Source organism: Panthera leo, chromosome D4 (assembly GCF_018350215.1).
Source record: "Panthera leo isolate Ple1 chromosome D4, P.leo_Ple1_pat1.1, whole genome shotgun sequence".
Classification (NCBI taxonomy): domain Eukaryota; kingdom Metazoa; phylum Chordata; class Mammalia; order Carnivora; family Felidae; genus Panthera; species Panthera leo.
This window is the reverse complement of record NC_056691.1, coordinates 68004207-68031219: the sequence shown is the minus strand read 5'-3', so window position 1 is coordinate 68031219 and position 27013 is coordinate 68004207.

Below are 27013 nucleotides of genomic sequence, written 5' to 3'. Positions count from 1 at the left end.
TTGCTTGTGGTCACATGCCTACCAAATTATTGAATTCTACCAAAGATCATTCATTTGGGATCATGTATATTTATGGTCTTACTATCATTTGTTTATTCGATGAATACTTATTAGACACCTACTAAGTACCAAACATCTTCAAAGTGCTGGAAATACAATGGTTATAATGACAAAGTCCCTTCCCTACACTGTAGTGAGAAGAGAGAGAAAAACAAATCAGATAATAAGTCATAAAAACATTAGCCATTCATATAGTGATAAATGGTATGAAACAAAGTCAATTTAGGGTAAAGGCAGAGACTGCTTTTTAAAAAATAGACTTTATTTTTAGAGCAGTGTTGGGTTCACAGCAAAGTTGAGCAGAAAGGACAGAGACTTTTCGTATACCTTCTATCCCCACACATGCATGGCCTTCCCATTGTCAATATCCCCCACCACAATGATATATTTAATGGACCTACATTGTCAAGTCATTAAAGAGTCCATAATTTAGACTAGGGTTTGCTCTGGGTGTTGTACACTCTAAGGGTTTAAAGAAATGTATAATGATTTGTACTAAAAAAAAAATCTCTAACACTTTACGGGCACCTGGGTGGCTCAGTCAAACGTCTGACTCTTGATTTCGGCTCAAGTCATGATCTATGGTTTGTGGGATCCAGCCCTGTGTCGGGCTCTGAGCTGACAGTGACAGCATGGAGCCTGCTTGGGATTCTCTCTTTCCCTCTCTGCCCCTCCCCCAATCGTTCTCTCTCTCTCTCTCTCTCTCTCTCTCTCTCTCTCCCTCCCTCAATAAATAAACTTAAAAAAAATAGTCTCTAACACTTTCACTATAAAATAGATCCTCCTCTTGAGTTACATAGGAAGGAGCTTGGGGTCAATACTCCACCACTCATTTTCTAGAAAGCAGAACACCATTCACAACTTTTCAGCTCATTTTCAAGCCTGCAGATTTGGGAGGTAGGGACAGCTACTTGTGTTGATTTCAAGAGAATGTAAACCGGACATTTGTTCTCTGTCTTCTTCTCTGAATTCCTCTATAGAGTTAACTCATCCAACTACATTTGTGAGCAATCTGTTCCTTGTGTAATGAACAAAGAGGGTTAGCACATACATTATACAGCGTTCGGCCTGGAACCCCAAGTTCACATATCTCCCCTTCCTTTGGTTCTCTTTCTATTGCCCACCCACAAGGGGTCCTTCTTTTCTCTCCTTTTGCACCAATGGAAAGGTAACCACTCTCTCTCTTTCCCACCATTCAGCTCCACCCCAGATGCTCTTTCTAAAATATCCCCTAGCGCTCTGTGAAAGAAAGGCTAGCGCTCTGTGAAAGAACAGACCTGCCACCTTGGAAGGCAAGTTATGAATCCTCTTGGGCACTTGAGCACGCCTTCTGGACTCTTGCTCCCCCATACGTAGCCTTCACAGCATTTTCCCACAAATTATAGAACTATTCCATGGAGGAGAACTTCTGTGTCCTGCTTGTTACTGGGTGATATGTTAGTGAGAGTGATGCATTTCATCTGTTATGGATGAAAACATTCGAATGTGCACAAGGGGGAAGAAGAGTCGGCAGAGTCGTGGATTGTGCTTTGTGTACTCTGCTAGGTTCAAAGTTGATCGTTTAATGAAGACCATCTGACTCATTCAGCAGTAGCCAACACAAGGAAATACATAAAGGACTGGCTTTCTGATATTAAATATGACTTTTGAAACCCAAATCGTTCTTATTATTAAGCCTAGGAGGAAAGGAGGACTTGCTTTAGGAGTAGAACTGTAGATAGAGAAAGTGTTCATGAACAAGCTCATCACCCTTCCTTGTAGATAAGTTTACACATCATCTCTTCATGATGATGGAAAAATATAATGTAGTTGGGGAAGAAAATATTAGCACAACACCATCAAGGGAATTTGCCTGATGTAAGTGTAATCTACACACATACTCATTTATATGTGAAAAAAACTTCTATTTATAACAATTACATTTCTCCATCTCTCTTATTATTAATTATTTCAAAGCCCATGGTTCTATTTTTTCTAAGATTTTTTTTCTCACCACCAGACATTCAAACAAATTTCCTGAAGGTTCTCTTAGTAAATTAATACTGCTATATTAAGACTCTTAAATCCTTTAATAATTCTTTGGATAATTCCTAAATTACTCTAAGAACTGTATCCTTGGAAATAAATCCTAAGAACAAAATGAACATGATTTTGTTGGAAGGACCAGCTAAAGAAAATAGGCATCTTAAAATGCGGTACAAAAGTGGCAAAAGCTTTTTAGACAACCATTAGCTATCCTCGTGGAGGAATAGATTAAAATGTCGAAAAGAAACAGAAATGTTAAATGCTCTAATTTCACATCAAGTATGTAATTTCTTTTTTGTTTTGTTTTATATCCAACCAGTTGGAACCTGCAAAATAATACAGCACAGATTTCTTTTTGTTGGTCCTATAATACTTCTCTCAGAACAATTATGCATGTGGTTTGGGGACTGTCACCGCCAAACTGATGTCTTCCCTTGAGACCGTGGGGAACAATTGCCCTTCCCCACGGGGTGGCTCTAAAAGCTGAGTCTAAAAGCCAAGCCCATTTGATGAATGGCGGCAGTGCTCGGGAACGTGCCACCCTTTGTGGGCAAGGCAGGGAAGCCGCAGAGTTGGGCCAAAATACTTTCTCTCAAACGGTCAACTGCAAATTGTGTGCGACTGATGCAGAGCCCTTAGTAACCAAAGAGGAGAAATCATGACAGTGTTTTTTAAATGAACAGAAAACATGTTTTTGGGTTTTTTGTATCCCCTAAGGGTCTTATGTTTTTGTTTGTTTTTAAGTTGTCCCAATGTGTTTCAAACCTTTCCTAGTTCATGAAGTGAATGAGGCCTGGACATTTTATTTGCAAACAAGTAACACATAATATATTTTTATGTCCTGAACCTCATGCAATATAACTTCAGATCTGTAACATGTGTGAAAAATAAATATTTCATTAATTTAATTGTTCCCTAAATATCAATTTTTTCCCCTCCCTTCTCAGTTGCTCTCCCACCCACCCCCCCTTCCCCACTTCTCTCTTTCATCCTCATAGGTTTCAAAACTTCTGGAAAATGAACCTATTGAGTGTGTTGTATGGGGGAAAGTGTGGGCTTTGGAGGCAGGGATTAAAATCCCTGCTTGGGTGCTGACTAACCCTGTGCTTTTTGGAAAAATTACGTACCCTCTCTGAGACTCAACTTCTTATCTGTAAGATGGGCTTAGTAAAGCTCTAGAATCCCTGGAAAGATTCAATGATAGATGTGAAATAGAGTCCTCGCAGGGGCTGAGTGGCGTAGTGGCAAGGGCACAGGAGCCAGCAGCCTGGGCTTGGCTCCCCAGAGGACCCCTCACTATCTGCATCAAATTCCTTCACTTCTCTGTGCCTCACTTTTCTTATTCATAATTTAAGAACAAAAATAGTTCATACTTTGATTGTTGGGAGGCTCTAATGACCTCGTCATACATGCGAATTCCTTCGACAATGCCTGTCACATAGTAAACACTTGACGCATGCTTGCCATTGTTGTAAAACAGAGCTGCCCTCTGCCCTGCTCTCCGCCCACCTCTCATCTTAGAACTGTGTCAGAGGTGTGTCCACTCCCTCCGTTCCAAACTCAGGGGCACTCGAGTGAACCCAGCCAGCTCCAAAAATTAGCTTCTCCCCTTTACCAAGGGATTATGCAGTGTCCCTCAGAGTTGATGAGTGCGTGATGGTGTAACAGGGAGGTGCTCTCCAGCAGTGACTAGATTTTTTGTTTCACAAGGTCTAGAAACAGATTGGGTGTTGATGGCATTCATTCAGGGGGAAGCAGAGTTGCAAAGCTAAGTGATGTCTGCACTCCCACAATGGTCCGTCCTGCCCTGGCCGGCCTATGGGGCCATGGTCAGTGCCTTAGTCTACCAGAGGTAGACTTGGTTATGACCTTCGTTCAAGTTAGGACCCCAAGCTAAGGCACCAGGAGACATCTGAAAGGGGAAGCAGTGCTGCTTGGAGTTTGGGGTTATACAGAAAGTACAACAGAGCTGGCTACTGAGGACTGCTCCCTCATCAGTTGAGAGAGACTCGGGCCCTTGCGTGTGGTCAAAGTGCAGGAAATGAGCCCCGAAAAAGTCATGGTGATTCTATGAAATATTTAATTGTCTAGAGCTCTGGTTAGGAGAACTACCCCTATATAGCCCAACACAGTTGAGTCTGCCAAGCAGAAGCCAAGAGCCACTCATCAACAGGAACTTGAGCCATCTGACACCTAACTCATTTAGGGGATCAAAGGGTCCACACACAATCTCCACTTTGGAATTTTATCAGATTTCTGCACTTCCTCTAGTTTACGGCCTTCTCTCAGCAAGTTACGTTCGGAATTTCTCCTTCATCTGGTGAATTCTGGCCTAGAACCCACATACTAAAAGCAATCTCTCTCCTATAATCTGGGTGATTTTGGATGGTGGGCTAAGCCTGGAATAGTGGATGCAGCATTTATCACTACCCATGCCTTTCTCACATGTTGCCTCCTTACTTCTACGGGCCAGTGGATGTGTAAGCAGGAGGATGTGTGATGTGAACCAAGGCAGGTTCCCATTCTGACTGACCACACACCATGACCCACTGCACATATCCCCCAAATTTGTGAATGATTGCTTATCTTAAGGAAGTTTGGATTTGTGGGTTGAGTACCTGGTCTCACGTATATATAAGCCTTTGATAATGAGAGTTGTAGACTAAAAATTAAGATTTTTACCCTAGATTAACATTAGCCCAGGCACTTAAGCCTGACCTCTCTGTATAAAATAAGGACTGACAAAAATCTTGTAAAGGCAGAATTCTAATACCTGGTCATAGGCCTCCCTTCATCAGTTATCAAAAGGTTTAAGAGCAGTGGTGGTCGGGGGTGGGGGATGTCTGGGTTATTGTTACCCCTGGAGCTTCCTTTTCCTCTTAGACAGTACCCTATTCTTAACTGGATAACCTCAAAACAAGTCACTAAGTGGTTTAGCAATCCAGAAATAATCCTTTACAAATGTCCTATAAATACCTCTAACTCCCAGAGCCCTGTAATTCTGAGAAGGACTCCCCAACTAAATGTAACCTGTTAGGCAAGGTCTTCTCTTTAAAGATGGACAGAAGTCTTGCTACAGCAGGAAATAAATAACTGCTCTGCAGGTCACCAGTAGCCAAGGGTTTAGTGGGATAATCTGCTACAGTCACAGTATTCTACACAGATTCTGTTTAATTCAAAATCTCAATCACATTCCCCACCAGGATACCCGTTTAAAAGTTGGATATTAGTTGTTAAAATGTGAGGGTCTGAACCATAAGATCCTTAAGAGACCTAGCAACTTGTTGTTATAGTGCATCTAAAATATTTGATTAGGGACGCCTAGGCGGCTCAGTCGGTTAAGCATCCGGCTTCTGCTCAGGTCACGATCTCACGGTTTGTGAGTTCGATCCCCACGTCGGGCTCTGTGCTGACAGCTCAGAGCCGAGAGCCTGCTTTGGATTCTGTGTCTCCCTCTCTCTCTGCCCCTCACCTGCTCATGCTCTGTCGCTCTCTCTCTCTCAAAAATCAATAAACATTAAAAAAAAACTTAAATATTTGATCATCAGCATATTAGATAGATTATTTGGGGAGAATTGTAGACATTTCTCATGATGGCTTTCTTAAGATAATTTAAAACTTTTGAAGTTGGACAATCTCAAGTTATTTAATACATATTAGCTATGTTTCTAAAGCGCAATTCTGAATAGAACTCATAAAACCAAAAGTTCTTCAGAGAACATTGGTCAAGTCTGACCTCTATCCTTCCTTAGTGACATAGTATAGAGAGGATCTTTGCAGAACCCTAAGGAAGCCACTTCACCTGAATAAAGTGAGGGGGTAGGTGGGAAGGACAGAGTTGCTGAAGACTCAGCATTTGAGTGACTAATTTGATCTCATTGTAACCTGGAGCTAACAGATCGGATCTCACACCAACACAAACACATTTCCTCTATAGGAAGTTGAGTACAGAATGCAGAACCAGAAAGACAATGGTGAAGTATGCTTACCATGACCTCAGCTGATCAGTAGAGTCAGGGTCAAGGTTGCTTTCTTAGAGGGAAGTGTGGAGAGGAAAGTTAATATAGGGAATAAAAGTGGGTGTGGCCACCCTAGAGGCCTTTGTTAAGTTAATCGTTCTGGGGGTGGCCTCGCTAAATCAAAACAGATATTCCAAAGCAGATACCCATTTAACTCCTGTGCAGATTTGTAATATCCAGTAATTGTCATCATCTGACTTAGACCTCCTGCTGGAAAGCCTTCTGACTCAGTTGCTTGTCTTATCCATGGACATTACAATTATGTCTTAATTATGGCCAGACCCTGAAAAGGATGTCAACATCTTGCTTTCATTGTTTGAGAGTGATTTCATTAGATTTTTACCCTGTCTTTGTTTTGATGTCTGTAGAGTATGCTGGAGCACAGACCTGGCCAAGGCTGTTTCCTCTTTCAGCCTGGCTTGGCTTAGCTCCTGAGTGATTTAATACCTGTTTTGGAACTAAGTGTGGGAGTTGGGACTAATGTGAAGTCAAGGTCAGATACACAACTATTGTCATGAGGAGATCCAGGCAGAACTGGATCTGAAGATCCACAGGAAATGTTCTTTGTGGGCCCTGTTCCATTGGTTATAAATGATCTGATTCATTTTCCATGGAAGGGCAAAAGAAAGTGATCCCTTTGGAATGTTCTCCCAACCCAAGGCCCCTATTCCATACAGGAAGATATAAGAGATTATAGTCACTGGGGACTCTCTGCCAGGAATTCTTAATTCAGGAGAAGAGATGGTGTTGGGATCCATCTGAGATGCTTCTGTGTTGGAGTCAGAAGGTGGCAACTGGGTTGGTGCAGTTTTGTCCTGCCCAGATGAAGAGTTCCTTCTCCATTCTAGCCAAATGAGCCTTTATAAAATACAGATCCTATCTACTCACTTCCCTGCCTAAAACCCTTTGATGGCTTGCCATTGATTATAGAATCAAATCCGAGGTCTTACACCTGCCATTTTAGCTCTCCACAATTAGGCAACCACTTACTTCTCCAACCTTTTCCATGACTGTGGAACTCATCATCCTTTGTGGCAAGAGCTGGCAAATGACAACCCATGGGCCAAACCTGGCCCTCATGATCAGAGCAAAAGCTAAGACTAGTTTTTATATTTCTGAACAGTTGCATATTAAATGGTTATACAAGTACCAACATAGTGTCTTGAACTTTACCTCTTGGCCCCAAAAGCCTAAAATATGTATGCTCTGGTCCATTACAGGAAAAGTTTACCCTCTCCTGCTTTACATTATCATGATACTTTTTGCCATGTAACCCTAAGCGCCCCGTTGTTACATTCTGTCATGCCTTTGCTCAAGCCATTCCTGCTACCCCAGATTGCCTCTCTTCCACAAGTACTGATCAGCTTCCATGTGCAGGTGTTTGGAATACAAATCAAACAAGCAACCCCCCCACCCCACCCCCACACACAACCTCTAACCCTCTAGGATCTCATAGCTTAGCAGGAAAGACATGAAATTATATCAGTGAATACTGATCTGTGTGATAAAGGCTCAGTTGGGTTAAACACAGGGTGCAATGGGGACATCAGAGAGGGGTTCCTGGAGAAGGAGGTGTCTGAGCTGAGTGTTGAAGAAAGAACAGGAGTTTGCAAGGTAAAAAGGGGATTCATTTAAGGACTTTCCAGGCAGATGAGCAGTATCTGAAACCATGTGTCAAGGCTTTCATATTAGAATAAAGCTGTGTGAGGTCACGGTAGGATTTTTAACAGGGAATGGCAGAGACTTTATTTGTCCTGTAGAAAGATGGTACAGACAGAAAGGAAAGGGCAGAGCAAAACTGGGGCAAGGAGACCAGATAGGAGGTGGTTTTACTCATCAAGTTAAGAAGTCATGATATATAAACTAAGTCAAAGGCGAGGGTTAGGGGTGGTGAGACAGCTTAGTAATGAATCCTCAGCAGCAGATGGCTTGTTGCAGGTAGAATGAAGGAGGAAGAAAGCCAAGCCCTGGCCCCCTCTTATTTGTACCCAGCTCTAGTCGCTGAGTAGATGATGGAGCCACCACCTGAGCTAGGGAATGCCAAGGAAAATCTGGTGGAGATGTGTGGGGAAAATGAGGTGTTGGGTCTCTTATTCAAACAGGACCACCTTCGGGGGGAACCTGGGTGGCTCACTCAGTTGAGCCTCCAACTTGATTTCTGCTCTGATCATGATCTCATGATCGTTGATTGAGCCCCGTGTTGGGCTCCATGCTGAGCGTGGAGCCTGGTTAAGATTCTGTCTCCCTTTGCCCCTCTCCCCAACTTTCACATGCTCTTGATCTATAAATAAATAAATAAATAAATAAGAACACCTCAGGTATTGTCTCTTCCAGGAAGCCCTGAGGCTGAGTTGGGGTCCTCCTTTGTACCCTGACAGCATTGTTTAGTTCTATCAGAACGTTTACTGAGTGACATTGAACCGATTTGTAATTTTCTTTTTTCCCCACTTATGTAGAGCAAACTCATTGGAAGTTGATATAGTATCTAATTCATCTTTAGATCACCAGGACCTAGCACAATGTCCATTTGCTCAAAAAAAGGACCATTGAGCTGAACTGAATAGAGATGGGGGCCCTTGGGAGAGGCCCTCAGTGTGATGTGATTCACAGAGAACCAGCTTTGTCATCAGACGGACATTCTCGCTTTGTGAGCCTTGGTGTCACTTTGTCTTTATATATCTGTGTCTGTATCTGTATCGTCTACATCTACAATACCTCTCCTGCCTATTCTTCAAGGGCGCTGTAAGAATAAAATGGAAGCAGCAGCCATGCATAGTGGGAAGAACTTGGGAGTGGGGAGGTCAGAGACCAGGATTCCAGTCCCAGCTCTGCTATAACTATAGGACCTCGAGTGAATTATTGCTATTGTCTTGGCCTCCATTTCTCCATTTATAAAATGAGTGTGTTGAATTAGTTCATGTTCTCTTCCCATCTAGCATTCTCATATGCTTTATGAAACTAGACAGTAGATGCGGAAGGATCATACAAATGAAAATCCCTATGCAAGTGATAGAGAAGAGTCCCTTAGAGTGCAAGAAAGGCTTGGGCAGTAAAAAGTGGCCCCATAGTGGATGCTGTGGTGTGCCATTTGGATGCCCCCCATTGCTGGGAGACTGCAGTCTATGGGAATTGTCCTTAGCCAAAGGGAGCTGCCTCTCCCAAGGTAGCTCCTCCCTGGGAAAGAGGCCATCCGGTCACTGGTCAGTGTGGGACACAGAGACCCAGTGCTGTCATCTCAACTTTGGACCTCACTGAGGAGTCACCTCAGAGCTCCCCTGGGTTTCCACTGGAGCTGCATCCTTCTTCGACTCTCCCTTCTGCTCCCTTCGCTTCCTTCCCAAGAAAACATCTGTGCACAAACTGCCTTTCACAGTGTTTCCAGGGGACCTTGACCTTTGACTTCTTATCCTCTGACTTCTTGTCCTCTGGGGACTGTGATCAGGCATGTCAGTGCTTCCCCCTCCCCCACCAAAAGGGCTTGCTGGAAGGCCTTGGCCTCCAGGGTTCTTACTGAAATGCAAATTGAGACCTTTTACTGTTCAGATGATACCTGCTGTGTGACCCACTGTACTGTGCAATGGCAAACAACATTTCTTCTCCCAGGGAAACTGCTCTAATGTCCAAAGTCACAGAAGGACTGGGTTAGTGACACCCCAAAATGTACAAAAAAATAAAAATAAAAAAGGTTCTAGAAAAATAAATCATACTTCATAACGTCTAACTCTCTATAAATCTACACCCAGAAGGAGACGGGGGAAAGGCTTATTTTTCACAGGTCTTGCACCAACGGTCTGAATTTCACAATCCGATCATTCCTCTGCCAGAAGTTTTACGTCTGATACCTTCAAATGTGCAATAAAAAGGCAAGAACTTCCTTCTGTTGCTCAAGTTCACTGTACCACAAAGAGGCAGAGAAATATAATGAAAAGGGAAAAGAGATAAATGATTAGTTATAATTCTCTGAATAGCTAGATAAATATTGACTAAGAGTGCCTAAGAAAAAGAAACGTTCAGATCTGCCTAGAAAAATTAGCTTCCCTCCCTCCCTCCCCCTCCTGCTCAGCAGCCCTGCCTGGAGAATCTGGCTCCGTTATTTCTCTCAGTGGGAGCTGCCATTTTAATGACTCAGCACAGCACTTTTCCAGCAGGAGACCCTGCCTCAGGTGGCTGATCAGGCCTGGGAGAATTGAGGTCTCATTTAAACTAAGTCAGAAATTTCCCAACTTGTTTTAAAGTGAAATAGATTTGTAAAAATAACAATAATCATTATTTGACAGTGCTGTTACAGCTCCCAGATCGAAATTTAACCTTTAAAGTAGAATCCATCCTTTTCCTTCCCCGACGAAACTCGAATTCTGCTTCTCTGTCGCAACATTTGCCAGTGCAGATAAGCCTAATGTGAGTGAGGAAAAGAGCAGCAGAATGACTTCTTTCTTTGAGTTTCAGGTCTTGCTTAAATATTCATTATTACTCACCTGTTAGCCATTGATATACATTTTTAAAGTAATTTTATCCTGTTCGTATTTTATGCCTCTATAAAAATGTGTAAATAACACAAACCTCTTCATTTGGGGGAAGTAGTTGATAACTTTTCTATGTAATTTACATAATTTACAAAGTTGTAGGGGCACCTGGGTGGCTCAGTCAGTTAAGCGTGGAACTCTTGATCTCACAGCTCAGGTCATGATCTCGTGGTTCAAGAGCTGAAGCCCTGTGTCAGGCTCTGTGCTATTAGCACAGAGCCTGCTTGGAATTCTCTCTCTCCCTTTCTCTCTGCCCCTCCCCCATTCACTCTCACACTCTCTCTCTCTCTCTCTCTCTCTTAAAATAAAAGATTAATTAATTAATTAATTAAAAATTGCCTTCAGGAGCTTTTATTCCAGTTTTAAGTAAATCAAGGTATAGTTTACATACAGTGGAATGCACTGGTCATCACTCGGGGCTCACGGCCTCCCTCAGCCCGAAGTCCACCTGGGGACTTGTACTCTCCCATTTTCTGAAAGTGCCCCCCCACCCCAACTCAGCCCCAGCCCAAGTGCCCGGTGATTCTCCCCTTGGACCTCCATGCTTGGCCTCTGTAAGACCCTGCCTGTCCTCACTGGGTTCCTGGTGCGGGCCTCCATGGCTTCACCTGGACTGAAGGCTGCTCACCCCCTCACACCTTCCACCTCAGCACCTTTGGTGGCGTTGGGATGCCTTTACCTTCCCACTCACCATCTAGAACATTGTCTGCATCTCCTCCTTCTTTAAGGCAATCCCACAGCTTTTTTCCTGCCCCCAGTGATGTCATTTACCAACCTCCGTGCCACTTCCCTTCATACGCAGAGGGTCTCCATGCCCACTCACAGGCCTCCTCTCCTCCCACATGTCTGCCATTTTCCTCAGAGCCTTAGACTATGCAAGGATGAGCTCTTCAACCACTTCCTTCATTGAGCCCTACATTTGTTTCACTGTCCATGTGGCTGCTCTTCTCATTTCTGCCTGCAATTATCAGCATGTGGCATTTCCCCACTGCTCTGGGCCTCTAGGACCTCAGCCCTGTGTCCACCTCCCTAGATCATAAGGTCCCTGCAAGCAGCTTTCGAGAGCTAGGGCTAACATCTCATCTTCCATACATCTTCGGTGGTCTCCCTGGCTTAAGTTAGATATGCAAGTCTGCTGCTCTTCCAGAGCCTCAACTCTGTCCCTTAGAGCCAGATTCTCATGTCATGTCCCACATGGATCCTTTGCAATCCATATCATGGCAACTGGCAGTTCTTCATCAAACCTTTTGACCTTGCTCCTGTGGCAGTGGCAAGACTGCAACAACACATTGCCTTTGTTGCAATTCTCTGGGGCTGTGTGACTGCATTCTAGTCCGTGGGATATGAACGGCCCTGAGACGCACCCCTTCAAGGCCTGGACTGCAACAGTCTCTCACGCTTAATCTTTCATGTTCTTCTCCTTTTTTAACGTTTATTCATTTTTGAGACAGAGACAGAGCATGAACGGGGAAGGGGCAGAGAGAGAGGGAGACACAGAATCGGAAGCAGGCTCCAGGCTCTGAGCCATCAGCCCAGAGCCCGACGCGGGGCTCGAACTCACGGACCGTGAGATCGTGACCTGAGCTGAAGTCAGACGCTTAACCGACTGCGCCACCCAGGCGCCCCTCCTTTTTGCAAAGTGAAGGTCGACACCCAGGATGACTTTGAAAGCCACCTGATGAAGATGGCAGAGCCGTTCAAGGTGACAACCTTGATTTCTGAATGAAACACAGCCGCTTCTGTCTTAGTCGCTTCAGGCTGCTATAACAAAAATATCATAGCCTTGGTGACTTAAATGACAGAAATTTATTTCTCATGTTTCTGGAGGCCGGAATTTCCAAGATCAAGGTGCTGGCCAATTCAGTTCCTAGTGAAAGCTCACCTCCTAGGGTGCAGGTAGATGCCGTCTTGCTGTGTCCTCACATAGTGGAGAGAGATCATCTCTCTTGTGTCTCTTTTCTTGGGACATTAATTCCATTTTGGGGAGCTCTACTCTCATGACCTAATCACCACCCAAAAGCCCATCTCCTAATGCCATGACACTGGGGAAATTTTTGGTCCATACCACCCTCTCTCCTTGCCCCTTGACATGCTTCCCATAACAGCAGAAAAACACACACCTTGACCGTGAATAAAAAAACAAGCTTTTCAAAAATGAGCTATTGGGATCTCATTAAAATAAAAAGCTTCTGCACGGTGAAGGAAACCATCAACAAAACTAAAAGGCAACCGACACAATGGGAGAAGATATTTGCAAATGACATATCAGATAAAGGGTTAATATCCATAATTTATAAAGAACTTATCAAAGTCAACACCCAAAAAACAAATAATCCAGTGAAGAAATGGGCAAAAGACACGAATAGACACTTTTCAAAAGAAGACATCCAGGTGGCTAACAGACACATGCGAAAATGCTCAACATCAGTCACCATCAGGGAAATACAAATCAAAACCACAATGAGATACCACCTCCCACCTGTCAGAATGGCTAACATTAACAACTCAGGCAACAGCAGATGTTGGCAAGGATGTGCAGAAAGAGGATCTTTTTTGCACTGTTGGTGGGAATGCAAACTAGTGCAGCCACTCTGGAAAACAGTATGGATGTTCCTCAAAAAATTAAAAATAGAACTGCCCTACGACCCAGCAATTGCACCACTAGGTGTTTATAGCAGCACTATCGACAATAGCCAGAGTGTGGAAAGAGCCCAAATGTCCATTAACAGATGAATGGATAAAGAAGATGTGGTATACACACACACACACACACACACACACACACACACACAATGCTGTATTACTTGGCAATCAAAAAGAATGAAATCTTGCCATTTGCAGCTACATGGATGGAACTGGAGGGTATTATGCTAAGCAAAATTAGTCAGAGAGAGACAATGACTTCACTATTATGAGGAATTTAAGATACAAAACAGATGAACATAAGGGAAGGGAAGCAAAACTAATATAAAAACAGGGAGGGGTACAAAACGTAAGATACTCTTAAATATAGAGAACAGAGGGTTGCTGAAGGGGTTGTGGGAGGGGGAATGTGCTAAATGGGTAAGAGGCCTTAAGGAATCTACTCCTGAAATCATTGTTGCGCTATATGCTAAGTAACTTGGATATAAATTAAACAATAAATTAATTAATTGATTTTTTTTTAAAACAAGCTTTTTAAAAAAGTCAGGCCTCTGCAATTTTGGACATCAGTTGTTACAGCAGTTAATTTCATTATAACTGATGTAAATGTGTGAGGAGACGGAATTCTATAGTGGATCCTATTCAAGTTGAATCATCAGGGACATAAAATTGGGTCATGGTGAAAGGGGGCAAACTTTGGGTGAGGGGACAAAGAGAATTAAACTTCTCTCTTCTTTGTGAATATTTTACTATTACACCCTTTTGAATTTCTCTCCAGGATGCGTGAATAGGTTGGATGAAGAGCCAGCCAGTTGCCATGATAAGGATCTGTAAGGATCCATGTGAAACATTACATGAGAATTTGGCTTTAAGGGTATAGAGTGGATTGTCCGGAGTTTCATGGGACTGGGTCTTCTGTGCCTCGTAATGCCAGGCAGGGAGGAGGGAATGATCCAGAGAAAAGGAGGCACTGAGCAGGGTGAGAGAAAAGAAAAAGAACATTAGTTTACACAGCCCAGCCCAGCCCAGCCCTCCTTTGCCCATCTTGGGGGCAAAGTATGTATTCTTTCTATGGCATGAAACCACAAGAGGCCTCTGGCATCAGTAAGCAGCTAGTCAGAAATTTGGAAGCTGGTCTTCTTTCCCTCTTTCAAAACTGGCAATCTGAATTAGGTGGGGACATGGGACATGAGCTGGGCTAGAGAGAAACTGTAAGGGCCAGAGCAGAGAGGAAGGCTCAGGAGCCCTGTCAGTCTGTTTGATGCAAGCCTGGCATTTAGCTTGGTGTGGGAAGGGCTGGGCTTCTTCCTGGAGAAAGATGATGCCGTGTAGACCTGCATATCTGGACCCAGGTCCCCATATTGGCAAACTGGCATTTCTTTGTGCTTATTGTGATGGCTGGTTCTAGCCTTGGTGCTGATGAGGGAAATTACTTAAGGAGCAAGTCTTTTCTCCCCTTTGTTCTGTCTAGCATTCCTTTATTCTGGCATCTCTACTTAGAAACATTATCTCACCAGATCTCATAGTCTCCAAACAGGAGATGTAGCATGGTGCCTCGGGGAGATCAAAGTGCTTTATGGATATTATCTCATTGAACATCCCAACCTTTCCCCCAGGAGTCAAGCCATCTCCTACTCCCCCTGACTTCCGCCAACTCACCATCCCTGCTTCACTCAGATTCTGAATAATAAATATTGTGAATTACTGCGAGTCATTTGGAAGGAACTGTAAATGGACCCTCAACTTCTCCATCCATCTGAAAGGCACCGTCTTAATGCATGTATAGGAGATAATGGCTATTCTGACACCCACTTACCTGGGACACAATGATTTGTAGTAATTGGGCAGGGATTCCCAGGTGCCCTGTACTCCCATTGGACAAAGAAATCCCAGAATCCTCATTCTTTCTCTGAATGTTGGTATCTCATACGTTTCCATTACTGTCACTATCCCAGCAATATATAAGGCATCGTGAAATATTTGCTGCTCTGTAAATGACCAATTTTCTTTGGGTTTTCAAAGCTTTGAATAAACCGATCCCCCTGTCAGAGTGCACTCCCCTAGACCCTCTGCTTTTTGATCTCCTGCTCATCCTTAAGAACCAGCTCAAATCTGATCTCTGTCATGAGACCTTTGACTTCTCCAGGATGAGTTACTTGCTCTTCCTCTGAACTTCTACAGACTCAACTAGAAGCACTATCATTTGTTCCAGGCTCTAGCTACATGTTGCACATGTGTATTATGATTTGATTCACCTGACACCTCTATGAAGTTGGTGATATTATTGTAACTAATTTTACTGATAAGGAAAATGAGGCTTGAAGAGGTTAATTCTTCTGATGTTATATGGTAATTAAGTGATGGAACCAGACACCAAAGACCATAATCTTTTACTCCATAAGCTGCCTCCATTTTTTCAATCACTTGGTCTGTCCACTAGGCTTGATCTTCTTAAAATAAGAGGTTATGACTTTTTATACCTATATTCTATACTTCGCCTAGTGTCTGGCATGTGATAGGTGCTCAGTAAATGCAGAATAAATAACTTTTAAAAAGAATCAATATATAACTCTGCTGCTTCAGAAAAACTTATGTTGTATTTTTTAATTTGGGGGGACATTGCCAGATTTTCCTTCTGGGACAATGTTGGAAAAAGGGATCCCTATTGGGAGAAGAGAATTATTTCTCCAACTGGGCATATCCAGGGGTCATTAAAATTAGACTGTACATTGGAACGCATGGAAGCTCTTGAAGAACTCATATTCCATTGAGCTCCCCCAGGAGTAAATGGAATATAAAGATAATGTCTGAATTCCTTTATTCACTCATTCATTCATTCACCCATCCATCCATTCAACGAATACTGATAGAGCATGTCCTATGTGGCAGGCACTGTATTGTGCCCTGGGGACACAATAGCCAGCTCAAACAGCCGTGGTCCTTAAAGTGAACTTCTGTTGTTTGCCCACCCACCATCTCTTCTTCTGCTAACAGAATCACTCTTTTCTCTTGGGAAAACATCTTTCCCACACTCAGACTGTGTGTTTTAGGTTAGGCCTGTTTTTCCTTCTTGGCTCCATGTTTGGGCACACGGTCAGTCATTGTATGGCATCCTCTGTAGCCACAGTGATGGGTTGAGGGATGGGCATGTGACCACGCTGAGCTTATGAGAGTTAGCAATGGCACTTCTGGAACTATTAGGAAAGTAGTGCTTTCTTATTGTTGGTTAAATATCAACCTGGGACTACCAGTAGAGAGTGAAACAAATACAAAGGAAGACAGCTAAAATTTTAAGGGAGCAAGAGAGAGTAGACTGATGGCATAATTCCATGCCTTAAGTATAACCTAATCTAAAGGCAGCAAAAATCTTGGCTTTCCCATTCAGGTGAGCTGATATATTCCCCTTTTTTGGTTTTAAGCCATTGAAAGTAGGGTTTCTTTCCATTGTAATGAAATAAGTCCTAAATAATAATGCCATTGGCTTCTGGAAATAGGGTTTTATATGTGATACCCTAAAATGTAGAACTGGCTGAATCACAGTGCGGTGCACTGCCCCAAGAATTCCTTTGTTCTTGGCTGGGGAGTCAGAAATCCCAGTCATGTCTTCCATGGCAGATGGAATTGAATTGTCACATATACTATCTTGAGACTCAAACTATGTTCTAGAGATAGAAAATACAATTATATTGTAGAAGATTAGATACTTCTTATGGCCATCAGTAATAGCCTGTAAGGATGAAGCAAGTTGAGTGGGACAGAAACAGCCTTTCTCAGGGAAGCCCACACCATCTCCATCAGCTGTTGAGGATGGCTGAGAGGAGTGCTGCGAGCTGGAAAAGCTCAGTTCTCTATCACAGTAACCTTAGCATAAGTGAAGTGTTGGGAGGTAAAAACAGAGAGGGAGAAAAGATGGGAACCTGGAGGTACCATGATATTCCACCCTTTCCTGACATCTTTACAGCATAAAAAGCCATCATCTAGCCTCTTCTGCATTGCTGGTGGGAATGTAAGCTGGTGCAGTCACTCTGGAAGACAGTATGGAGGTTTTCCTCCATAAAACTAAAAATAGAACTACCCTACAATCCAGCAATTGCACTACTAGGCATTTATCCATGGGATACAGGTGTGCCTTTTCAAAGGGACACATGCACCCCCATGTTTATAGCAGCACTGTCAACAACAGCCAAAGTATGGAAAGAGCCCATATGTCCATCGATTGATGAATGGATAAAGAAGATGTGGTATATATATATATATATATATATATATATATATACACACACACACACACAATGGAGTATTACTCGGCAATCAAAAAGAATGAAACCTTGCCATTTGCAACTACATGGATGGAACTGGAGGGTATTATGCTAAGCGAAATTAGAGAAAGACAAATATATGACTTCACTCATATGCGGACTTTAAGAGAAAAAACAGATGAACGTAAGGAAAAGAAAGCAAAAATAATACAAAAACAGGGAGGGGGACAAAACATAAGAGACTCATAAATATGGAGAACAGAGGGTTACTGGAGGGGGTGTGGGGGGGGATGGGCTAAATGGGTTAGGGGCCTTAAGGAATCTACTCCTGAAATCACTGTTGCACTATGTGCTAACTAATTTGGATGTAAATTTAAAAAAATTAAATTAAATTAAAAAAAGCCACCCTCTAGGATGCAGCAAGGAAGCAGAAGGAATTTTAGCACTTTCCCCACTCCACCCCGACCCCAGTACATCATTAGCAGGATAGGATACAACACACAGGATAGGAACACCTGCTGCTAAGGGACAGAAAACTTCAGACAGTGGTCTAGATTCAAGGACCCGTAATTCTGACTTTGGATTTCACTGGATGCAAATCAACTAAGAGCTTATTAAGATTCTAGAAAGTTGAAATGCTTGAAAAATACAAAGCCTGACAAATGATAATCTGGAACTGAGAGATCAACTCCAAGGGTTGTCCCAGACACATGAGCTCATCAAAAGAGTGAGCAGCACTGAGAAGGGAAAGCTGTCCTGTGTGCCTCTTAGCTGTGGCCACAGGGTCAATAGACAAGGGAGTTTCTGCCAGAAGATAGAACCAGGAGAGGCTGGACTGGCTAGCTAAGAAACACCTTCCATCACAGGGCAAAGGCATCTTGGTTAACCCTGTCCTCCCTGTATTATCTGCACCTTTACATGCTATTGTGTCCACACTGCACAGTAGTGATTATACTATGTTGTTTCCCCTTCTCCCATTTTTTTCCAAGAAAAATATGTGTTGGGTGATTAAATATGTCATTTCGCCATGAGTTTCTAGACAAAGAAAACTTAGCTTACATCTGAATCGTGTGGAAGGATTGTAGAAGCACAAATGGCTGAGCTCCACCCCAGACTTTCTGATTCAATTGGTCTGAAATGGACCCTAGACTTTGCATTTCTAACAAGTTCTGATGTGATACGCATGCTGTCATTGTTTTGTTTTAAATTCCTCAGGTAATTCTAATTTGCAGCCAAAATTGAGAACCCGAGTTTTAGACTGTTTAATCTAATAAGCATTTATTGAGCACACACTATGTGCCAAACATTGAGCTAGGTCCAGGGCATGGTTATGAATATATATGTTATTGATATGTATATGTACGTGTATATATGAATAAGACAAAAGCCTCTGCTCCTGAAACACTCATCACCTAATAGGGAAGAGGTCATGTAAACTGGTAAATTTCATATAGGGTAACGTCTGCTATTAATAGAGGTAGCCTGGAGCCCACAGGAAGGAATGGCAAACTCACAAAAGAGCTCAGATAGGACTCCTGAAGGAGAAAATATTTGATCTAAGCCTCGAAGGATGAGTAGGTCTTTCCAGGGGCATTTCAGACAAAAAAAAAAAAAAAGAAAAGAAAAGACAGCATATGCAAAGGCACTGAGGCATACAGCAGATCACATGACATGACACACCATCAGGAAGCTTGCTATGACTGAAGTCTCGGAAGTGAGGTGGCAGGTATGGAATCTGAATTTGGAAAGGCAGCCTGAATGCTCGCTATCTCATGAAAAAAAGCCTAAATCATTTAAATAATTTAAGTGATATTTAGTCTGCCGAGCCTTTGTGCCAAGGTTGGTCAAAATCTACCCTCATCTCAATGCCTTGTGGAGAACGGCCACACATGAGAAGAATCAGGTGCAAACAAAAGGTTCTGGCAGGAGAAGGAGAACCAGTGGCTAGAGTTCCCAGGGGCTCCACAAATGCTTCCAGGTATCCATTGTCTTTGAAAGGAAAGTTCTACATCGATATCTATACTCTATGTATACCCACAGACACACCTGTGCTGAGGGGGGCTAGCTCGACTTTCCCTGGGAATAAACACCCGCTGTCTCTACCCACTCCTGCTAAGAGGCTTCCTCCTCAGCTTGCAGTTCAACAGACAGATGAGGCTGGCGGAGGCCGCCCTAGTCTTGCAGCCGGGGAGCTGACGTGCCAACACACAGCTGCTGACTTTCTTCCCCCCTCACGTTAAGCTGGAACATTGTGCACTTTTCTTCTCCAACTCCTTCAAGGCAAGTCATTTTCCTCCTCTGGAAGGTTGCCCATTGTTCATTTGACATTAAAGATAGGTCTTCACTGTTTTCTCTTAAGGCAGCAATTGGTGAAGTTAAGCTGTATTATGCGGACTTGTCAGAAGGATACAACATTATACAAAGGAATGATGTGAAACAAAAATTGCTCTCTTCAACCTTCCCAACCTCTCCCGCACACAGATTTCAAGCCTTTTCTGCCCTCATGTGTTTCCGACATAGCTTGGAATTGGGGTAATTGAAGGGGGCGATGGGGTCTGTGGTGCTCAGCCCACAGCCTATCCTGCTGCCAGGAAAGGAGGGAAAGCTGGGAATTGTTCAGTGGGCAGCCAGGATGGATGACAGGGCTGAGGGGGATGGTGGGGAGGGGGCAGATGAGGAAAACCCTTCTCCTCTTGTTTCCCTTAGGAATATGGTGACTTCAGGCCCTCAGATTTGTGGGATGTCTGATTAGTTTTAAAGAGCTAATGGCCTTCTCTCTGCCATGGCGAATTCAGAATTCATTTCCCAGTGACTTTTACGGAGGATTACATGGCTAACTTACTACTGGAGTGTGGTCTTATCTAAGTTCTGAGCAGAGGCTCTATCACTCTGCCTCATGGAATCATGGTTTCCTCATCCATTGATTCATTCACTCAGTTGGACTGTGGCTCTGGTCTCCACTCTGTCATGGGCTAAAGATGTGATCCTGGGCAAATTATGTAATATTCCCAACGCCTCAGTTTCCTCATCTGTAAAATGGGAATACCATTGAGGATTGTTGTACAGGTTAAGTGATATAAAGCATGTACATAGCATTGTGATCTAAGTCCTCAATAAATAATGCAGTTATTATTTTTATCATTACTAGTCCACGGGCATTCATGAAGAGCCCCTGGTCCCTCCTGGGCCCTGGAAAGTGGAAGGTGAAGGAGATGGACGTTGCTTGTCTGGTGGGTGGGGCAGACCAGATTGTGACAGCTAAAGATTGGTGTTAAGTGCCTGGAAAGAGCTAAGCCTAGGTGCTATGGCAGGTGAGGGAGGGGTACCTAACCAAAGCCAGTGGTCAGAGAGGGCTTTTGGAGCAGGTGCCTCTGTAGGGAGACTTGAAGGATGAACATGGAGATGGAGATAGGCTTCCTGCCAGAGGGAACAACATGTGCAAAGATATCAAAACACCCCGAAGCTTTCCCAGAACTGTGCACAGGCCTAAGTGCTTGAGCATACATAGGGCTGCTTGGTGGGGAGCTATAGATGTGGCTGGAAAGGAAAGCCTGGCCCCTCGGGAAGTGCTTTGTGTGGGAGATAAAAGGCTTGGATTTTATGCTGGTAATAGGGAATAGGGAAAGAGGTAATAGGGAAATACTTAATGGTTTTCAGTAGGGAAATGGGACTGCCTGATTGATTGGCTTCTGGGTGGAAAGTGGGTTGGGTGGATGAGAACCTGGTTAATAAGAGACCAGAGTAATGCACCAGGGCACTGAAGAGAAGAAAAACAGGATGGTGGCCATGTAAATGGGGAGCAGGGGTGCTTTTGAGATGTTTAGAAGCTAGAATCTCTCAGGGTGCCTAGGTGGCTTGGTCAGTTGAGTGTCCCAACTTCGGCTCAGGTCATGATCTCATGGTTTGTGAGTTTGAGCCCCGCATCGGGCTCTGTGCTGACAGCTCAGAGCCTGGAACCTGCTTTGGATTCTGTGTCTCCCTCTCTCTGACCCTCCCCCACTTGTGCTCGGTCTCTGTGTCTCTCTTTCTGTCTCTCTCAAAAGCAAATAAACATTAAAAAAAAAAGAGAATTGTTTACAAAAAAAAAAAGCTAGAATCTCTAGACCTTAGTCATAACAGGACACGGGAGGAGTTAGGGATGTACCCTCACCCCATACACCACTAGTTTTCTGCCGCCAGTGACCTGTGAATGATCCTTTACAGAGATGAGGTGCCCAAGAAGAGCAGGTGCAGATGGTGTGTTCCATTACAGACATGCCAGGTGCCCATGGGACAGCCAGGTGTATGCAATCAAGATGTACAGAGGCCTCCGTGAGCTTGGGGCTCTAGGGAAGCTACAAGCAGGTGAGGTGCATCATCAACACAGAAGTAGTCACTGAGGCCGTGGGATGGACCAGGTCACCAGGGGCAAGGAAAACGGCAAAAGAAGGTGGCTGAACACAGAGTTCTGGGAACAGCAAGACTAGAGGGATAGAAGGAGGCAGGGAAGTCAGTAAGAGGCCAAGAAGGGGAGGCCAGAGTGGTGAGAGTAAAACCTTAGGAGAAGGGATATTCTAGAGAAAGTTTCACAGAGGAGGAGTGATCACTGGTGCAGGTTGCCTCTGAGAGGTTGGTGGAGGTGAGGCCCCTGCATTTACAAGAGGAGGCTGTTAGTGACACAGGCAAGGACAGCATCAGTTGTGGTGAGGACAGAAGTTGAGGATGGAAGAAGGAGACCGACAAGATCTCACTTGATCAGCACCTTGGCAATTAGGAAGGCAGCAACGGGAATGTCGTACCTGGGTGCGTGTTATAGACACGGCCTCACAGGTGCTTCCCACATCTGCAGAACAAGAGTCTTGGGGCAGAGCCTGAGAACTTCGTGTGTAAAAGCTCCCTTGGTGATTCTGCAGTGAGAATTCTGAGTGGCAGATGGTAAGCATGAATACTAGGCTTAGCGTCAGGAGCCAGGGGTCTAAATCCAGAAGCAGCCCCTGCGAACAGGAGGCCGCCAGTGGGGTCTGGGTCTGACTGTGGCTCTACCACTCCCTTGCTGCCTGTGTGGCTGGGCAAGGCCTTAATGGCTTCCATGCCGGCCCTCTCATCTGGAAGACAGGGAGAGCAATAACCACTGCAGGATTATTGTGAGGTCCCGGTGAGGAAATGTACATAAAATGTCTGGCTTATTAAAAGCACTCGGTGTTGCTATTATTAATGTTGCCGTTGGCTGCATGACCTTGGGCAGATTTCACCACCTTACTGGACTCTCACTTCCTCATTTGTGAAACAGGAGTAGTAGTTTCTTACCTGGCAGATATTGGAGGATCAGTGTGGTTGTGCAGAGGGAAGACCCTCACAAATAGTCGGTGCTCAGTGAGTATTAATTTTGTGTTGTAGTTGGTGCAGGACCTCATGCTTGGAGGTAGTCACTGGTTGGAAGATTGTCTGCAGGGGCAGCTCAGGCCTCCCCTGCTTCCTCAGGTACTAGCACATAAAGTCCTGAGATCACCCTCTTTCCCTGAGTAGAGCTGGTGGTTCTGGTCACAGACTCTTAGAAGCAGTGGTCAGGGCTATGGAAATCTGTGAGCTGGTCATCAACTAGCAGCCATCGCAGCCTGGGACTCTCCAAGGTGGCTGAGGTGGCTGTTACCCCTTCTAGGAGACAGGGAAGAATACAGAGTAGCCTCTGGCTTCCAAGGAGTCAGGTAGCCCAGGGACAGGGTCTTAAACCCTTGGAAAATAAGGAGGAAAAGGCTGACAGTTGAGATATTCACACCAGCAGGAAAGAACTGGTCAAATGCCCAAGATCTGCCTCCTGGCCTTTGTCCAGGCAGGGCCTCAGCACTGCTGCAGGAAGTAGGCAGCTTTGTGACTCTCTCACCCAAGCTCAATCTGGGAGAGATGAAGAGGGGCAGAGAGAGGGATGGACAGCAGGATGGTACGGGGGCCTGCTTTCTTCCTTCTGCTGCTCTGGTGACATAATCACCTGGCTCCCATTCCTGTGCTGTATTGTGCTGTTCTGTTTATGGCTGAAGTCAGCAGGTTGGGTCCCTTTGGGATTTGAACGATGGATGAGAAAATATGATGGTGAGCAGTATTTGCTCAGCACTTTACAGAGCTGGATTATTTGATCCTCCCTAGTAGGGATGACATCCCCACTCTATAGATGAAGAAGCAACAGCTTTGGAAGACCTACCTAGGGTCTGGATTCACACCTAAGAAGAGCTGGCTCCAATGCCAGCACTCTTACTGCTAGCCCAGGAGTTGCTGTTAAAAGGGAGCACTGCGCCTGACCAGCTCAGTCAGAAGAACGTGTCACTCTTGACCTCAGGGTGGTGAGTTCGAGCCCCACTTGGGTGTAGAGATTACTCAAATAAATAAAACTTAAAACTAATTGGGGGGGGGGGCGTGCCTGGGTGGCTCAGTAGGTTGAACGTCTGACTTCAGCTCAGGTCATGATCTTGCAGTTGGTGAGTTAGAGCCCCACATCAGGCTCTGTCCTGATAGCTTGGATCCTGGAGCCTGCTTCATATTATGTATCTCCCTCTCTCTCTGCACCTCCCCCACTTGCGCGCGCTCTCTCTCTCTCTCTCAAAAATAAATAAACATTTAAAAAAATGGTAGCCTTGGACTGAGACACACAGCTGGCTTCTTTTCACGACGTAGCCACTACCTTCCTCTGTGGCCTGAGACAAGTCTTTTAACTGCTCTGGGCTTGAGTCAGCCACTCTGCCAAACATAGAACTTGGAAGAGAACACCCAGAACATTCCTTGCAACTGCACTAGCTGGCTGTCTTAATGCTGGGGGCATTCTTGGCCACCAGGTATGTCTGGGATAACTTCAGAAGGACCAGTTACAACCCTGGACCCCAGCCTCCACCCAGAACCCTAGAGAGCCCTTTACTCCCACCCAAAGCAAGCCATAATGAGCCTTCTGTGAAGAAAGGAGTCTTATTTAGAGAAAGGGAAAGCCATAGATATCACTGTGCACCAGCTGGGGTGGTGCTGTCCTTACCAGTTCCTTGTCCCTGCACCCAAGTGCTCTTCTAGCATTTCTCCCTGGGCCCTCTCTGCCCCTCCTGAGCCCTTCTTCTGCAGTGTCTACACAAGGTTTCAGACTGAATGGATCTCCCTTATCCCTCTGATTTGCTAGTGTGTCCCCAGTGGGGGCACTCTGTACCAAAGCAGGAGCTCAGCAGGAGCTCAGCACTGTTTGTGGGATGAATCAGAAACAGAATTATTCATCTCCTCGTGGCTTTTATGTCCACTTCTGCTGAGTGGGGCCATCACTTCCCAGAGAGCCCTGCTCTTTTCCTCCTGGTGTCATTTTTCTTCCCCTGGGAGACTAACTTTGGTTTCTGCGGTTAACAATCATAGAAAACCCAATATAATTTTTTTTAAGAAAGAAAAAATGCCCTCCTCTCCTAGAGGTCATCTATGTCAGGCCCTTGGCTGAAAGACAGGGTCAATCATCCTAATTTTCTCTGCACTCAGGTGAGCACATATGACTTTGTGGGGACTGAGTGGTCTTCCCAGCTCTGGGGCTGGCCATCCCTGGGCTCCTCCGTTCCTTGGCCTAGAGACCCCTTCTTTTAGTTTCTTTTGGTTCCTTTGATCTTTTCACTCAATATGCAGATGAAGGAGAGGGGCCTAAGGAACAAAGCCTCTCCAGCTGCCCGATGGATTATTCTGGAATTAGTCTGCTGCTGTCAATTTTATTTGGTGATCCCAGCTGGATCTCCAAATTATACCTGTAATTTGGTGCACTCCATGTATTATAGTCTGTCAGAGAAATCCTATAATTATTTTTTAAGTGACAAAGTTTTAAGGAATAGCTAAATAAATGTAGCTAAATTTAGAGCACTGTCTCTTTACAATGGAATGTGGCAGGAGGTAGAGATATGATCAGTGGCTGCTAGAAGGAGAATTTTGTTACTATCCAAAAGGTGGCAGCAAAAATTACCTCAATTAACTTAACAAGAAGCCCGTCCTCCTTTGCCAGCCGGCCCAGGAGCCCTGGCACACACCTTTTCCCTTTTCTGCCAGAATTCTGTGCCTCCCGCACCAAGCTGTCCCCAGCTCCATCTGCTGCTCCTGTCTGAAGCTGATGCCCGGGCCCCAGTCACGTCCTGCCTTCTCCCTGAGAGCCTCCAGCTCAGCGTTCCAGATCAGGGTCAGGAGTTCACACCTCAAAGAAATCTCAGCACAGATCATTGCTTAAGGGGGAAGGAGGCCAGAGAAATAAGGGCAGGGCCTGTTTCTGTCCCGTACAGACTCCATGGAAAATGAGAGAGTTTCTACAAACCCAAAATGTAAGATCTCGGGAGAAACTTGTGACATACCTCATCAATCTATTCATCAGAGCTTTTTGAGAATATACTCTATGTTAGATGTTCTTGGATGACATAGATGCATGAATGGGTTAATGAAATATTTGTCTGGCTCTTACTATGTGCTATGTATCCTTCTAGCTTCTGGGTTTACAGCAGTGAACAAAGCAGAGGGCCCTGCCTACACGTAGCTCACATTCTAAGGAGGGTAAGACAATAAACAAGACAAACAGGGAAAATAGATGTTTGGGTGGATGGTGGTAAGTGCTAAGGGGACAGAAAAAGTGGAATAAAGGAGATAAGGAATGACAGAGGGGCTGCTACAGTTTTAGACAGCAGCCAGCTAGCCTTGCTGAGAAGACCACTAAATGGGGAGAGGTAAGTGGGGAAGCAGCCCTGATGTGTATGTGGGGCACACATTCCAGGCAGAGGGGGTGACAAGTGATAAGACCCTGAGGTGGGAAATGTTAAGAGGGCCATTGGATACATGGCAGGAGTATTATGTACCCCTGTTTGAGGGTGTCAGGAGATACTGGAGAAGAGAGACATGTGTAAAAATAATTACTATGGGGAGTGGCCAAGACGACAGAGCAGCATGGAAGTTCACTGCTTCTCTTGTCCCTGAAATGCAGCAAGATCAGCACCAAACCATCTTGCACACCTGGAAAATTTATCTGAGGACTAACACAACAATCTGCTTAACTTGAGCCACAGACCTTGGCAGGTACGTGGCACAGAGAGGTGAACTGGGAGAGAGAAGCTGCAGAGGGTAGGGAGCTGTTTTTGTTTCCAGAGAGAGGATGTAGACAGTGGGGAGAGTACAGGAAAAGCACCCCCTCCCTGAAAGCAGCTGGAGAGAAAGAGAAAGAGTGGAAACACCCGCAAGGAACTGCAAGAAAGGGAGAGAGGAGAAAGGAGAGGGTTTCAATACCATTAAGGCTCTATAAACAGGGGAGTGCAGAGTCAGAAACTCCACAGCTTGATACCTGGTGGTGTTCTGCTGGGAAGGGTGAATCCCTAGGAACAGACAGTATTGTCTGAGGGGGTCCTCTGGCTACATGAGGAGAGGCAGTTCCCCTGCTGGGAGGACATCTGGTAGAGGCTGTGCAGCCTCCCCACAGGCAAAGGTCCCAAAAAACCCCAAATTACAGCCACATTTGCTGGTGTTAGAATGA